Below are 17,130 nucleotides of genomic sequence, written 5' to 3' on the forward strand. Positions count from 1 at the left end.
ACGTGTTAAGATATCTCAATAATTTTATTTTTACACGAAAGCCTGTACCTTAATCTACTTTTCTACATAATTTCCGTCAATATTGAGGCACTTGTCATAACGTTGTACCAGTTTCTGAATACCCTCCTCGTAGAAGTCTGCCGCCTGACTTGTTAACCACTGCATCACCACTGTTTTGACTTCGTCATCGTCTTGAAGACACTGACCGCCCAGGTGTTTCTTCAAGTGCAGGAACAGATGGTAGTCACTGGGCGCAAGATCGGAGGATGATCTATAGTTTCCCATCGAAAAGATATGATGAGATTTTTGGTCTGTTTCGCCACACGCGGACGGGAATTGTCTTGCAGCAAAACCATGCCTTTGCTCAACTTCCATGGACTGTTGCTTTGATTCTGGTGTGACGTAGGCCCCTAACAATTTGGCTTACGAAATCACTACCGTCGTTGTGGTACCGCTCAAGGAAAGTGAACGCACTGTCTAAACGTTTGGTTTTGTGCACATCCGTCAACATTTTCGGTACGCAACATACGCACAATTTTCGGTAATTCAAGTGCTCGGTCACAATGCCATGAAAAACAATACGAGAAACATTAGGAAAGTCATCCCGCAAGGAGGAAATCGTAAAGCGTCTGTTTTCTCTCACCTTATTGTCCACTTCCCGCACCAAACTTTCATTAACGACCGAAGGACGACCACTCCGTTGTTCAGCGTGCACATTTGTGCGGCCATCTTTAAATGCGCTCACCCACTTTCTTACCATTCCATCACTCATAATGTTTTCTGCGTAAACTGCACAGATCTCACGATGAATATCGGTCACTTTTAGGCCTTTAGAACTAAGAAATCTTATAACAGCCCGTACTTCACATTCGGCGGGACTCACGATTACCGGAGGCATCTTAAACACTCAGTACACAGCGTAAACAAGGAAGAATAAGGCTGTAATGGCGTCAGTGCGTAGATTAAGGTACAGGCTTTCATGTAAAAATAAAATTATTGAGTCTTTTTTTAAATTCAAAACGGTAATTATTTAAAAAACACGACTAGTAAAAGAGGGCCTGGAGTATTGTGTTGTGAGTAGAGAAGCAGCAACAGCGGAACGGGACACTCAAAAAAATGGCTCTGAGCACTATGGGACTTAACATCTCAGGTCACCAGTCCCCTAGACGTAGAACTACACTACTTGTCATTAAAATTGCTACACCACGAAGATGACGTGCTACAGACGCGAAATTTAACCTACAGGAAGTAGATGCTGTGATACGCAAATGATTAGCTTTTCAGAGAATTCACACAAGGTTGGGGCCGGTGGCGACACCTACAACGTGCTGACATGAGGAAAGTTTCCAACCGATTTCTCATACACAAATAGCAGCTGACAGGCGTTGCCTGGTGAAACGATGCTGTGATGCCTCGTGTAAGAAGGAGAGATGCGTATCATCCCGTTTCCGACTTTGATAAAGGTCGGATTGTAGCCTATCGCGATTGCGGTTTATCGTATCGCGACATTGCTGGTCGCCTTGGTCGAGATCCAATGACTGTTAGCAGAATATGGAATCGGTCGGTTCAGGAGGGTAATACGGAACGCTCTGCTGGATCCCAAAGGTCTCGTATCACTAGCAGTCGAGATGACAGGCATCTTATCCGCATGGCTGTGACGGATCGTGCATCCACGTCTCGATCCCTGAGTCAACAGATGGGGACGTTCGCAAGACAACAACCATCTGCACAAACAGTTCGACGACATTTGCAGCAGCATGGACGATCAGCTCGGTGACCATGGCTGCGGTTCCCCTTGACGCTGCATCACAGACAGGAGCGCCTGCGATGGTGTACTCAACGACGAACCTGAGTGCACGAATGGCAAAACGTTATTTTTTCGGATGAATCCAGGTTCTGTTTACAGCATCATGATGGTCGCATCCGTGTTTGGCGACATCGCGGTGAACGCACATTGGAAGCGTGTATTCTTCATCGCCATACTGGCGTATCACCCGGCGTGATGGTATGGGGTGCCATTGGTTACACGTCTCGGTCACCTCTTGTTCGCATTGGCGGCACTTTGAACAGTGGACGTTACATTTCAGATGTGTTACGACCCGCGAAACCATACATTTCAGCAGGATAATACACGACCGCACGTTGCAGGTCCTGTACGGGCCTTTCTGGATAGAGAAAATGTTCGACTGCTGCTCTGGCCAGCACGTTCTCCAGATCTCTCACCAATTGAAAACGTCTGGTCAATGGTGGCCGAGCAACTGGCTCGTTACATTACGCCAGTCACTACTCGTATTGTGTTGAAGCTGCATGGGCAGCTGTACCTGTACACGCCATCCAAGCTCTGTTTGTCTCAATGCCCAGGCGTATCAAGGCCGTTATTATAGCCAGAGGTGGTTGTTCTGGGCACTGATTCCTCAGGAACTATGCACCCAAATTGCGTGAAAATGTAATCACATGTCAGTTCTAATATGATATGTTTGTCCAATGAATATCCGTTTATCATCTGCATTTCTTCTTGGTGTAGCAATTTTAATGGCCAGTAGTGTAGTTTATTAAACCGGTTATCCACAATATAGTGTTTTATTACGATCTTGGTTAAGAAGTTTTTCTTCTCCTAGGAAAGTAAACACAGATCGCCCCTTCACACTCAGTATGAGTAAACTAATAGCTAAAAATTGTACAGGGTCGCCAAGGGTTTGTCAATCAGTCTTCAAACTGATGACAACAACGACAACGTAAACTATAAAAAAACAGCTAGAGAAGCAGGGCGTAATGGTAGTTGTTGCACTTTGTAAAATTGTTTAGTCTACATATGGTATCATTTTAAGTGATATGAGTTTGATTCATCGTTTAGCAATGACATAAGCTGCTGCTTCGCCAGTATGTGGATTTTGTTCCGTATGTTGTTCATCTGTCGAAGCCTCGTGGTAGCCAAGCAAACTACTGATAGTTATTACATAATCATACATCCTCGACACTACACGTTTTCTATAAAGGTATCCTATGCAGAATATATCTTGGCACTTTTATGGTTGCGAAGGTATCGGTGAAGGTCGGATCACTTCAGGCCGGATGGATTTTTTCTGACCGATGTAACTGAGGTAGGGGACAATACAGCGCATTGTAGCAATATTCGTGGCGGGCCGTATCAAACCAGTCAGAAGTCTGATGCCTAAAAAAAAAAAGTAGCAATATATAATTGTAGTAGGCACTGTGAACGCGAAGTTGGATGTTGATTCCAGCGTCCTGCCTGCCTTTCAAGGAGGCAAGTAGGAGGAGGGGCATTCCTCCAACATATCTGTTCTCATGCAGCAGCAGCTCCTGTCTTAGGCGAAGATAGCGTGCTTACGCTCTCAGCATGCTCCAGAAAGAGCGCCAAGTTATATCGTGCGTATAGTAATGGTATGTCTGGCTTTCCGGGCGGGAACGAGCGCTTGGTCCCCGACACGAATCCGCCTCAGTTACACTATGACGGCGATTGCTGCGCTAACAAGTTCTCCACGTACGCGTACACCACCATTACTCTACCACGCAAACGTAGGGGTTACACTTGTCTGGTGTGAGACGTTCCCTGGGGGATCTACCGGGAGCCGAACCGCACAATAACCCTGGGTTCGGTGTGGGGGGGGGGGGGGGGGGGGTGGAGGGGTGAAGTGGACTGCGGTAGTCGTCGTGGGGTTGTGGACCACTGCGGCTGCGGCAGGGTTCAAATGGCTCTGAGCACTAAGGGACTCAACTGCTGTGGTCATAAGTCCCCTAGAACTTAGAACTACTTAAACCTACCTAACCTAAGGACATGACACACATCCATGCCCGAAGCAGGATTCGAACCTGCGACCGTAGCGGTCGTGCGGTTCCAGACTGTAGCTCCTTTAACCGGGCTGCGGCAGGGACGGAGCCTCTCCGTCGTTTCTAGGTCCCCGGTTAACATACAATACAATACAGTACAATGGTATGTCTAGCCGAGAGTGAATGGCGGCGGCGCATCAGAAACACAATCTTTTAAAGAATTCACGATATGAAACCTCCATTCAATTCATAAAGTATTCTGGAAAGATTGAGTTTCTCCTAAAACGAATTACAATTAAGTAAAACTGGTCACCGAACGTTATTGTTATTTTTCTGGTTCGGTTCTAGGCTTGTTCATTCGAACATACTGACAGTATTTGTGTGATCTAATTGACTCGATGTCAGAACACCTATAGCATCCACTCTTTCAATTCACTTGTTATTCAAAAATTCGTTATGTAGATCAGAAGTAAATCATTCTTTATGCAGCTCATAAAGTAAACGAAAATTTTAAAAGTCGTTCCGTCTTTAATTTACTATTCAATCCATTAACAGTTTGATTATTATCTTTATTGTCAAACATTACTCTATGGAAGTGGTCGCGTAGCTCAGTCCACTGCCGTTTAGGCAGCCCGCACAACTGATGCACAGTGCATGTTGCATAACAGTGAGGTAGAAGTCGTAGTGCTAATGGACACACACACAGCTACGAAACTACATTCGAAGCAACAGAGGAAATTGTCTTTACTGAAGCCCGAGCAGCTGTATGTTGGGCACGAGTAAGTGATGCGTATACATAAGTGTAGAACGAAGTGGATGGTTTCCGATTGCCTATGTGCCAAGAGAGAGCAGCAGTACCTGCGTAAGCCTGGTTCTGAACCTATAAATGTAATTTTTCTCTCGAGACAGACACTGTAGATACCAAAGAAGGATTTATTTCTATAACTGTAATCCACGCATATATGAAGTTCTCTTTTCACACTCTCACAACATTTCATATTGTTAATAGGACACAATAAGATGAATACGATGGAATAAACGTCTGATTCCAGGAGCTTATATTTCAAATTTGTTGGGCATACAGTGACGTTTTTTTTCTGTCCACGGTATACACCATGCCTACACACACACACACACACACATATATATATATATATATATATATATATATATATATATATATATATATAAAGCGACAGTAGTCTTTCTCTTTAGTTTCGCAGGAGATTATGTTATTTCATGGTAATATTTTTCGTACGGGATGCCATCTTTGGGTAGTTGTATCGCTAATGTCTTTCGTTTCTTGGATGCTATAATGAAGAACGCATTATATATACTTTGAGGCGCTACTAAGCCGTATTATGAGCTATAATTTTACCTCTACGTAAACTGATGCCGCATTTCATAGTGTTTATTTGTAGTAATGAAAAACTAATATTCCTTTATTGTACGAAAACCTTATAGATGAATTTCTAGAACCTTCTTCATGACACTCTGAACACTCAACTACGGAGGGAGATATATGTGGGTAAAAGCAGAAACATGTGGAATTTAAAAATTTCCCGGCGTGTAGAATGTCCATGAAATTTCGGCTGAACCTCCGGACCTTTGTAATTTTCTGCCACGGTATTTCGACGCAGAATTTTCTAGTCATCTTGGGTTCGGTATTCATATTAAGATAGCCACAGTACTCTGCATAGAAATATTGTGGCACCATGTTACAAATATCTGGCAGTTCACCGAAATTTGTGGTTCAATTGGAGGCATTTATAATAAGGATTTCTGATTGATTTTGTTTCGTCGATAGACGACCGTTCTATACAAATCGGTGGTTGTTTATAATAAAAGACAAATTAAGACAGACATCAGCCTCATTCAAATTTTTATTAGCACCCACGAAGCGTTTCGAGTGGTTTTGACCCTAAACGTGACGCATATATAGTGGTCTAGAGACTCGGCGCTGCCATTGAATGATTATGCGTCGTATTACTGCGGATAAGCTTACCAACGTACAGGCGTCTGGTGCCATTTTTGTCTGTTCTGTCATACATTTACGGTTTTTCTCTGACTTACCGTCGTAGAAATGCCTGTTCGTTTTCGTAATACTAGGTAGCTAGACGTTTTAAACCTGTAGAACCAAGAAAATGCACATATGCTTTAAAAATGACATGTAAATCCTTAAGCTGCTCTTAAAAGTATTCTTTAATAAGTGTCCGGTTCCGGTCAATGACTACTTTGAAGTACGGCTTGGGTTAACAACAAGAGCTATCGGAATGCAATAATTTCAAAAAAGGAGCACAATGGCAAAAACTCAACAGGAAGCTGTGTAAGAGTAAACATGCTCATATGACATAGAATACGTAAACGTTAATCGAGCTTGCTCACCACCACACAGGCTCCAGCACCGGACTGGTTTGGTCTACCAATTTGCATGTTAGATAACAGAAGCCGACAGTTCTGCAATTGTAGAGCAACACGCCCATTTGTTGTTTCTCACGCCACTTTCCTTTTGCCTTTGCCCAATGGTGAGAAATCCGTTCTTAAGTGAGCGTGCACTGTTACTAACGCTTCGCAGATATTTTTCATGGGAATTTCGGAACCTCTTTTGGTAGAGTTAATGAAAAAATTGTAACGTGCGTGAATTAAGAATTAGAATGCGTTCCTTTGTTAGTTATCTCGATCTGAATAGCAGTAAATCTTCTAAAACCTAGCGTGTTGGCCTCAGTCTCTGACAGAGAACTAGTTCCACAGACAAACATACTGAAGCTGTCTTTGATTTTTCAGGGATTATTGTGAGCATGGCAGTTTCATGGAAATCAGAATGGGATGAAAAGACAACGTAAAAATATGGCGTATTATCAGGAAAATTCAGCGTCAAGGGACCAGAAGAACACATTTCGGCCTATAAGTGTTGATTAGGAAGAAGTGTTGCTCCCATTAAGAAGAGGAGAATGTGCAACAGTGTTACCTACTTGGCGAAGACACTTTCACTGGTGAACTGGAAAATGAGCTACTCAAACATCTTAAGCATTTAGATAATTGTTTCTTGCCTTAAAACTAAACAAAAATCAGTTTATGGTTAACCGGAACGTTTCAATTCGACAGGAACAAGAAAACCGCAGACAATAATTTTTTCTAGGTTTCGCCAAGCGGAATTCCGAATTTTCCTTACCGTGTAGCTACTGTACCAGCCTTCAAAGAGGAGAACGTTTCAAAAGAGAACAATGAATGGTTATTTTGAATGCTTGTAACAACGTTGATATTACTGTTCAATGGTTCAAATGACTCTGAGTACTATGGGACTTAACATCTATGGTCATTAGTCCCCTAGAACTTAGAACTACTTAAACCTAACTAACCTAATAACATCACACAACAGCCAGTCATCACGAGGCAGAGAAAATCCCTGACCCCGCTGGGAATCGAACCCGGGAGATATTACTGTTACATTTTAATTTTTTTTGTGTGTTAAGTTTGCAATGTTTTGGTTCTCATACCGTGCGTCCGGCGTTGGGATCAGTGTTGAAGAATATCTTTACAGACATTTAAAGAAAATATAATTAATAGTATTAAAATGACTTATTTTTGTGAGTTTTTGGTATTAGCGTCGTGCATTTTCACCACGAAACAGTTTTATTGTAATCTGCTCATACGGATCTTGTAAAAGTCTCTGCCACTGGGGCAGCTCCCTCTAACGTATTCTACATCATGGGCATGTTTGCTCCATATATAATTTGCTGTTGACGTATTGATTTTGTGCTAATTTTTGACGTCACTGTATTGCATTGTAACCGAAGCTGTGCTGGAAAATGGTCTTTGATCAAAATCGGTCGCTTATTAAATAATTAACGCCAGCTAAAGCTCTCACATGGCGTCATTTTAAAAGTTAATCAAACCTCTAAAGCAGAACCTGCAGAAAATGTACACACGTCTATTGGCACATTACTATAGGATTTCCAGGTGGGCGGTGTAACATTTCACTTGCCAGCAGTAAGCAGGTCACAAAGGCTGCCCTGAGGCATTCATACGATCCGACATCACGCGCAGCGCCCTATAGTCCCTAGCGAGCGACCTTTTCTGCAGCGCGAGGAATAAATGTCACGGGGATTTATCTCGCAACCTGGAGGAGCCCGCCAGAAAGCATTGCTCGCATTGGAGTTCACCTCTGAGCGAAGCGAGGGAACTGTTAGCGCACAATAGGGAATTCCGAGGGGGGGGGGGGGGGGCGTCCGCCCTTCCTGCCTGTTACCTTTTAATGCGACAGCTTCGCCTGTAGTGGTGAAGTAATATATCGATCAGAGAATAGGAATGGCTGGAATTGGTCTCCGGGTTATTATTGAAGGATCGGCTCGGAATTTGTTGAGAATGATTTACGGGAATGTCTCAAGCCATATTTAGAATGAAGAAAAAGTTCCCGAGAGAAATGCCGGATCATTGCGTAACACCTATGGTCGATATTGATTGTTTTTGCTCCATGTTATTATGTTCTTTGATTCATGATGTATGTAAGTAATTGTTCTTATTTTCTGTAAAGTTATTTAACAAGAATTAATTTGTCAGTGTAACTTTCAAAATAATGTTATTTTATAATGTGAATATGTTAAAATGTCATGTAAGAAATTTGTTCATGTTTAGGGTACGTTCGTTATACAGATTTAAAATTCGGAAGGAAGTGCCTCCGCAACGACCTGTGGAGGCGAGAAAGGGGAAGGTGGCTTGGCGCGAAGTACTGCAAGTAGTCTTTGTGAGAGAGATAGTCGGTGCTCGGCTAGCAAACGGAGAACATCTTCATTGCTAAAGGAGGCAAGGATAGCGGCAAGATTGAGGTAATTACGCCTGATGTGGATGTATATTGGCTATTAGGTCATTGGTTTGCTCTGAATCATAACATTCCGGCGCCAAGACGATAATTTATAGAGCAATTTCACATCATCAAGAGCCAGGATAAAGCATGATGACGTCATACTTGTGTTACCACCACCACTATCACGACAACCACCACCACCACCACCACCTGCACTAGAAGTAAAGTTTATTATTGTATTTATGTGCCTGGACCAATAAGCTGCTTAAATTGCAAAGTAACTCAATTTCAATTTTGTCTCAAGAACACTGATTTATTCCTAGCTCATTCACCTGGACAAGTTCCTATTCCTAGTGCTAAACCTATTTCGAGTGTCCGGTTTCTAGTGAACTAAAAAACTGAACTCCGTCTGAACCGACCTAGGAAGGCCCAACGGTACCGACCGACCGCCGTGTGATCCCCTTCCCGATAGGCATCACGGGAAGCGGATGTGGAGGGGCATGTGGTCAGCACACCGCTCTCACGGCCATTGTCAGTTTTCTTTGTATGACAAGCTCCACAAGTTCAGTGTAAATACTGCAAAAGAATAATTTCTAAGAACAAGGCCTAATTACGTTGCGCAGTGGACTCACATTCGGGAGGACGACGGTTCAATCCCCCGTCCGGCCCTGCTGATTTAGGTTTTCCGTGGTTTCCCTAAATCTCTCCTGGCAAACGCCGGGATGGTTCCTTTCAAAGGGCACGGCCGACTTCCTTCCCTGTCCTTCCGTAATCCGATGAGACCGATGACCTCGCTGTCTGGTCTCCTTCCCCAAAACAACCCAGCCCTAATTACGTTATTCAACCTTCACTCTAATCAAAAGCTTTGCTCAGTATTGTTGTAATAGAATGGAGTTATGATTAATAGCAATATTTATAGGTTATTACAGTTTAAGCGCCAACACAAATACTCTGTACTTTGCAGGTTTGCAAAACCGCTTTTATACTAATATTTCCATTTGTGTATGCGTCTTTACTATGCCTGGTCAGAAGTGTTTGCACTATGCCCAGTTAACATACAGTGCAGTCCCTGAGCCCCCTCTTAATGTTCAACAAGCATTTCAGTAATTCGTACAGGATTGTTTTTATGAGGTGATGTAATCACTCTAGAGACATTTCCGTTATGATAAACATAACTGGCTATAAGTTAGTGGACTCGTAACAAACTCAGGCTCCCTATGCTTCACTTATATTCTATATAGTTCAAACGCTTGTGTGTTCCCCTTGAAAACAAATAGTACTGATATTAGTGAGAATAACAATTTGGTAACTATTTGCCTCTCCACAGCAAAATTTTAAAGCCTCCTCATATTGAAATTAACTGTGCTCCTCCCTTATTAAGTGGTGCTGTGTAATGAAAATTATCTTTCTTGCTCTGAAACAGAATATATGCGTTAGTGAGCCACAGTCTATTTCCAGAATATTTGAAGCTTTTGTCTGTGTTGCTCGTGAATAGTTACTTTTCAAATACTAGCTAGACTGGGCTATTGTTATGTATCCGATTTACAAAACAGGTCGCAATTTAAAGTTGTCATATACAGTAGTCGGTTTTCTTGATTAAGAGTATATTTACTTGGAAACATTTTGCCTAATTAGGCTGGTGATTGTTTGATTTACAAAACTGCAGTTTCACTTCGCAACTCGAATAACACTGGTTCGATCCCCGTTGACTTAAATTCTGTCTCCTGTCAAAACATAACCTTTTAGATAATGAAACGTAGTATGATTCCTTCGAAAGCGTGTGCTCATGGCCAAACTTCTAATTCCTTTCGAAGGACTAACATAGTCGGGATTTACTGTAATTATTGCAGCAAACATGCACAGTATTTCGACAACAGATGTCGTTGTTATCACCAGGTGAACTGATGTATGATGCCATGAGCTTGTAGCGGTCAACCTTTATACGACGGCCACAACTCATGTAAGAGCACTGTTCGCGGTTGGCGGGATTGGTTAATTAATTCATCGTACCCCATCAAGAAGGGCACTCTATAAAATATGAAATAGCCGAGCATTAACAAAAAACAAGCAAAGCACAGCAACGTAATTTATACACTGTCCCGTCAATAAATTATCATCATACTGCTTGCTAGCATTTGTGCTTTGCTACATGGGTTGGACGAAAATATGGGACCACCGCGAGAATCGCATGCTTCAACATAAATGCAGCTGCTAGCCAAGCGTGCAGGTTTCGCTGTTGTATTTAACCACAAATGGCAGCTGTATAATGGCCGCAAAACGTACAAGTGTCAAACTGTTGGTTCAAATATGGTGACTGCTTACGTAACCAAGGTAGTTTAAGTGTTCGGTGTTCCAAGAGGTACCGGATCGAAGATTTATACCTCGTATAGGGAAAACAGAAAAAAAATCATCCGCTAAGTCGTAACGAGGACGAAAGGGTGTGCTGAGTGATGGTGAGAAACAGTCATTTAAGAAGACTGAGAAGCAAAATAAGAGGAAAACAGCTACAAAAGTCACTGCAAACCTCACCAACCCTGTCAGCGCCAAACAACATTGACGGAGCTCCATGAGCTGGGAATTGCAAGGCGAAGAATCCCATAACTACTTATCAGTGGTACAAATGCTCGCAACAGGAAAACGTGCTGCCGAAGCCATAAAACCGAGACTGTGGAGCAATGCGACAATGTCGTTACGTCACACTATATCCAACGTCTGGCCGATTTTACATCCAAAGAGTGAATTATTTGGGCAGCCAGATCGTGGACTTCCATGGGCTCCATGGTTACTCTGCAAGGTTGCACTACTGCAAGGGGCTATGTGTCAATTTTGGTTGATCAGGTCTATCCCATGGCAAAATGTTTGTTCCACAATGGTGATGCTGTGTTCCAAGACGACAACGCACCTGTTGACAGAATTCACACCGTCCAGGACTGGTTTTGTAAGCACGAGGATGAATTGTCGAGTCTCTCTCGTCCGCCGCAGTCACCGCATCTCAGTGGTACTGAGACCTTGTGGTCTATTTTCTAGAGAAGGGTGCGTGATCGCTGTCCACCATCATCGCTGTCCACCATCACCCTGAGCTGCATTTGCCACTATTTTGCTGGGAGAATGACACAGGATTCACGTGAAAACCACACAGGACCTGAATTTATCCATTCTCAGACGACTGAAAACCAGAGGTTTGCCTACACCGTATTGGGCATGGTAATGTTTTTGATGTTTTCATATTTTTGTCCACCCCTGCACGCTGATGAGCGAAAATTTGAAACCACTACCCACCGCGAGAACTGAATACCTGGTGGCATTGCGAGGACATGACGCGGCAATGAAAGTGCACAGAGCGGTCCATTGATCGTGACCGGAACAAATATCTCACGAAATAGGCGTCAAACGAAAAAACTACAAAGAACGAAACCTGTCTAGCTTGAAGGGGGAAACCAGATGGCGCTATGGTTGGCCCGCTAGATGGCGCTGCCATATGTCAAACGGATATCAACTGCGTTTTTTTTAAAAAAATAGGAACCCCTTTTTTTATTACATATTCGTGTAGTATGTAAGGAAATATGAATATTTTAGTTGGACCACTTTTTTCGCTTTGTGATAGATGGCGCTGTAATAGTCACAAACATATGGCTCACAATTTTAGACGAACAGTTGGTAAAAGGTAGGTTTTTTTAAATTAAAATACAGAACGTAGGTACGTTTGAACATTTTATTTCATTATTCCAATGTGATACATGTCCCTTTGTGAACTTATCATTTCTGAGAACGCATGCTGTTACAGCTTGATTACCTGTAAATACCACATTAATGCAATAGTTGCTCATTATGATGTCCGTCAACCTCAAAGCATTTGACAATACGTGTAACGACATTCCTCTCAACAGCGAGTAGTTCGCCTTCCGTAATGTTCGCACATGCATTGACAATGCGCTGACGCATGTTGTTAGGCGTTGTCGGTGGATCACGATGGCAAATATCCTTCAACTTTCGTGGATTTTCCGTTGCCCAATAGTGCATATTGTGCCGGTTTACGTTACCGCTGTTGGTGAATGACGCTTCGTCGCTAAATAGAACGCGTGCAAAAAATATGTCATCTTCCCGTAATTTCTCTTGTGCCCAGTGGCAGAACTGTACACGACGTTGAAAGTCGTCGCCATGCAATTCCTGCTGCATAGAAATGTGGTACGGGTGCAATCGATGTTGATGTAGCATTCTCAACACCACATTTTTGAGATTCCCGATTCTCGCGCAATTTGTCTGCTACTGATGTGCGGATTGGCCGCGACGGCAGCTAAAACACCTACTCGGGCGTTATCATTTGTTGCAGGTCGTGGCTGACGTTTCACATGTGGCTGAACACTTCCTTTTTCCTTCAATAACGTAACTATCCGGCGAACGGTCAGGACACTTGGATGATGTCGTCCAGGATACCGAGCAGCATACATTGTTGTGGGTTGGCAGGAGAGCCAACACCGTATTATTAGAGGAAGCCGAAAGGCACGCATTTTAGCTCACGCAGGCTGGCTTGAGGTCTGGAACAGGACAAGGAAATTAGGCTTTAGAAAAATGGACGTAGCTGGCGGAATACTTAACTTTAGTCCATTAATGATGAGCGTCGCTCTTGACGGTACATGATTACAGTATCAATAGTAACTGGTACTGGCGCCTTGCTAGGTCGTAGCAAATGACGTAGCTGAAGGCTATGCTAACTATCGTCTCGGCAAATGAGAGCGTATTTTGTCAGTGAACCATCGCTAGCAAAGTCGGTTGTACAACTAGGGCGAGTGCTGGGAAGTCTCTCTAGACCTGCCGTGTGGCGGCGCTCGGTCTGCAATCACTGATAGTGGCGACACGCGGGTCCGACGTATACTAACGGACCGCGGCCGATTTAAAGGCTACCACCTAGCAAGTGTGGTGTCTGGCGGTGACACCACATACATAGCACACTCCCGTTGGGCATTGTGATCGTAATAGACATACATCAACACGATATCGACCTTTTCCGCAATTGGTAAACGGTCCATTTTAACACGGGTACTGTATCACGAAGCAAATACCGTCCGCACTGGCGGAATGTTACGTGAAACGACGTACTTATACGTTTGTGACTATTGTAGCGCCATCTATCACAAACCGAAAAAAGTGGTCCAACTAAAACATTCATATTTATTAATGTACTACACGAATATGTAATAAAAATGGTGGTTCCTATTTAAAAAAACGCAGTTGGTATTCGTTTGACCTATGGCAGCGTCGTGTAGCGGGTCAACCATAGCGCCTTCTGGTTTCCCCCTTCAAGCTAGACGATTTTCATTCTTTGTAGTCTTTTTGTTTGATGCTTATTTCGTGAGATATTTGGCCCGGTCACTATCAATGGACCACCCTGTATAAGCAAAGCAGAGATGAATGATGATAAACGGGCCACAAATTTCGAAATGCGCTGACATAATATGCGAATTTGACAATGGGCAGATTTATTTCCAAATGTGGCGTACTACATACCTAGTGTCCCCTGTCCGTTATCCTCACTGCTCGCTGCTTCACCTGGTTCCCACAAGAGGTCGAACGAAGAGTGCAGAAGGAGCACAGTTACCCCACACTCAAATATATGCGCCTTGTCTGCAAATAATGATACCTTACAATGTGGATGTACTCTTCGTTCGATCTCTTCAGGGAATCAGGCGAGGCTGTGAGCAAATAAGGGCACACTGTGTAGTGCGCCACATACCGGAATTTGGGTGGCACGGGAAACGTACTCGGATAGCCAAAGTTGTTAAGGTTACCTCTTGCCATAAGCGAAAAATCCGTGTTCGAATCCTGGTCGGGCACAAATTTTCACTTGGAGCCAATGGATTTATTTTAGTGCCCAAATACAGCTGATGTCGAATTTTCTCTTTCTTCAAAGGCCTGATTGTTATGGCTTGCCTCCTAGGAACGAATGTCTCCGAAACGGTGAGACTGGTCGGCTGTCGGTGTTCTGCAGTCGTGTGCATCTATGGAAAAACGTTGAAGGACGGTGGGAACACGAGTAGGCGACAAGGTGTTGGGCGTTCACTTCTCCTAATAGAACGTGAAGGTCGGAGGTTTGGCCACTCCGTAAAGCAGGACAGGCGGGGATCTGTAGCTGATCTGGCCACAGAGTTAAATGCTGGTGGAAGCACAGGTGTTGCGGTGTATGCAGTTCAGCGCAAATTGTTGAGCATGGTTCTGCACAGCAGATGATTCCTACTTGTTCTCACGCTCGTCCAAAGAAATCATTAACTACGACTGAAGTTTGCACGTAATTACCAAGAAAGGATGATGTATAAATGGAAACGTGTTGCCTCGTTGAGTGAATCATGTTTCTTGTTAAAGAAAGTCGATGATAGTGTGTGGATACTCTGTCATCTCACAGAACGGCCGCTCGAAACACTAACCGTGTCACGGACGCTATGGGTGACATTGCCACGGGCTTATGAGGGCCTATGCTAATAACCGAAGGCACAGTGACTGCTATGGAATACGTGAACACCATGGCGGGTTACCTCCATCCCTTCATGCATGGTGTCTTGCCCAACACCGACGGCATCTTCGAGCGGGATAACCATCTGTGTCACATGACCAGAATTGCACTAAAGTGGTTTGAGAAGCATGATAATGAACTCACCCTAATGTCTTGGCCAATGGAAAACATCCGGGACGCTGTCAAGCGTCATCTCTGCACTGTGGCTTAGGTGGCTCTTGTAGATCTATTTGAGGTTGTTTTCTGGCTTGACAGACCGCAGGACTACTCTATCAGATATTCCATCTCGACACCACTGTGGTACGTTGCAAACATTTATCGTATACACACTGTATAAACGGTTTCTCTAAGTCGTGTTACAAATGACATGTAGAGGACGCGGCCGCATGCGATCAGTCACCTGGTCGAAGTGTTGCGTAAGAGAGGACTTACGAGTTTTATAACGGCGAATGGCCAGAAATTTACATCAGTTTCTGTTTCGTTTTCCAAGACTAACACGCCTTGACCCAGTTACAGCCGGATGACACAGCACATCATCGTTCAGCCTCGTTAGGTTTCCACGGTGTTACGTCAGGGAGCGTAAACAAACTACGTCTCAGGCCTGTTGATCGACGCCAGCTGGTGGATATTCGCACAGCTGCTAACAGTACAAGAGTTTCTGTAGAGCTTGCGTACATAGCTGCTGCCTAGGAGTGTGCGCTTCCAAAAGTACGGTTCGATAGTTTTGGTACAGTACATAAATGACATATTAAATGGTAGGATAACCTACAGAACTGGTAGCATTGACAGGGAAAGAAACATAAATAAATAAATAAACATGAATGAATCTGTGAGAGACAAACTCGGAGCCAACGACTCCTCTTTGTTTTTCGTTTGTTTGTTTTTCACATAATTAGAACAGCACGTACTTCAGTGTTAGCCTATTGTGTACTTTATATCCTCACAAAATATAAACAATTAGTTTATCGCGTAACTTCGGCACCTTTATGTAACCAACGTAAGTACTTCTGAAGCAAGCACACTTCACACGCACAAACATAAGAAGATCTACGTCATTATTGCTGTTATTTTGTACTCAGTAGAACGTTCTTCATCATGATCAAAGAGTTTGCCTGTTATTATTTATAAGTATGATGTAGTTTATGAATAACAAAAACATGTTTTATGTAACTCAACAAAGTATTGATGCGATATTTGCTATGCTTTTGTTTTGCGTTTTTTAGAAATTTTGCTTTTTTTTGAAAATTACGTTTCCTAGAGCTGTGTGGTAAATGTCTATTGTTTTTTTTATTTTTACTACAATATCCCTCTGTTTAACGTTACAAATCAACACTTCTCCAATAAAATCTGAATTAAACTTGATAATTGCAATTTTGCTATAAATACTGTTTATTTTTTAATAACAAACAGGAGGATGTATATGTAGAACAAAAAAGTTTCTTAGGTTACACAGTCTTTCAAATATTCTCACTAATTTTCTAGACAGTTCACTGTTTCCTGTTTCTAGGGGAATCTAGTAAGATACTGAACGCATACTAAAGCAAACACTAAAGCAAGCAAAATAGATTTCTACAGTAGCCTGCTGTAGTTTTAGAACGCTACTGCTGATGTTGTCACACGAATAAAGGTAGGAAGATTGGGTTTAATGTCCCATCAACACTGATGTCATTAGAGATGAAGCACAAGTTCGGATTGTGTCAAGGATGGGGAAGGAAACAGGCCGTGCCCTTTCAAAAGAGCATCCCGGCATTTTCCTGAAGCCGTTTAGGGAAATCACGAAAACCTAAATCTGGATGGCCGAACGTCCTCCCGAATGCGAATCCAGTGTGCTAACCATTGCACAACCCCTCTCGATATCACTCGGATAGTGACGCAGGAAAACTATAGAGGCTGTCTGATACCTTTCTGGTCAAAATTATACATATGACAGAGGATCCTAAATTGATTTCTATGATATAGTAAACTAATAGCCCGAAATTAATATTTAGTTTTCTATTGGTATAACAACAAATGTCATGGCTGCTGGATTCAT

At 43.0% G+C, this 17,130-nt stretch overlaps 1 protein-coding gene across 1 annotated transcript in view; it reads right to left on the reverse strand.

Annotated features, from left to right (window-relative positions):
• LOC124619570 (tubulointerstitial nephritis antigen-like) overlaps positions 1-17,130 on the reverse strand; it is a 529,036-nt gene that overhangs the window by 49,126 nt on the left and 462,780 nt on the right. The gene's annotated exons all lie outside the window — the stretch shown is intronic.

Source organism: Schistocerca americana, chromosome 6 (genome assembly GCF_021461395.2).
Source record: "Schistocerca americana isolate TAMUIC-IGC-003095 chromosome 6, iqSchAmer2.1, whole genome shotgun sequence".
Taxonomy (NCBI): domain Eukaryota; kingdom Metazoa; phylum Arthropoda; class Insecta; order Orthoptera; family Acrididae; genus Schistocerca; species Schistocerca americana.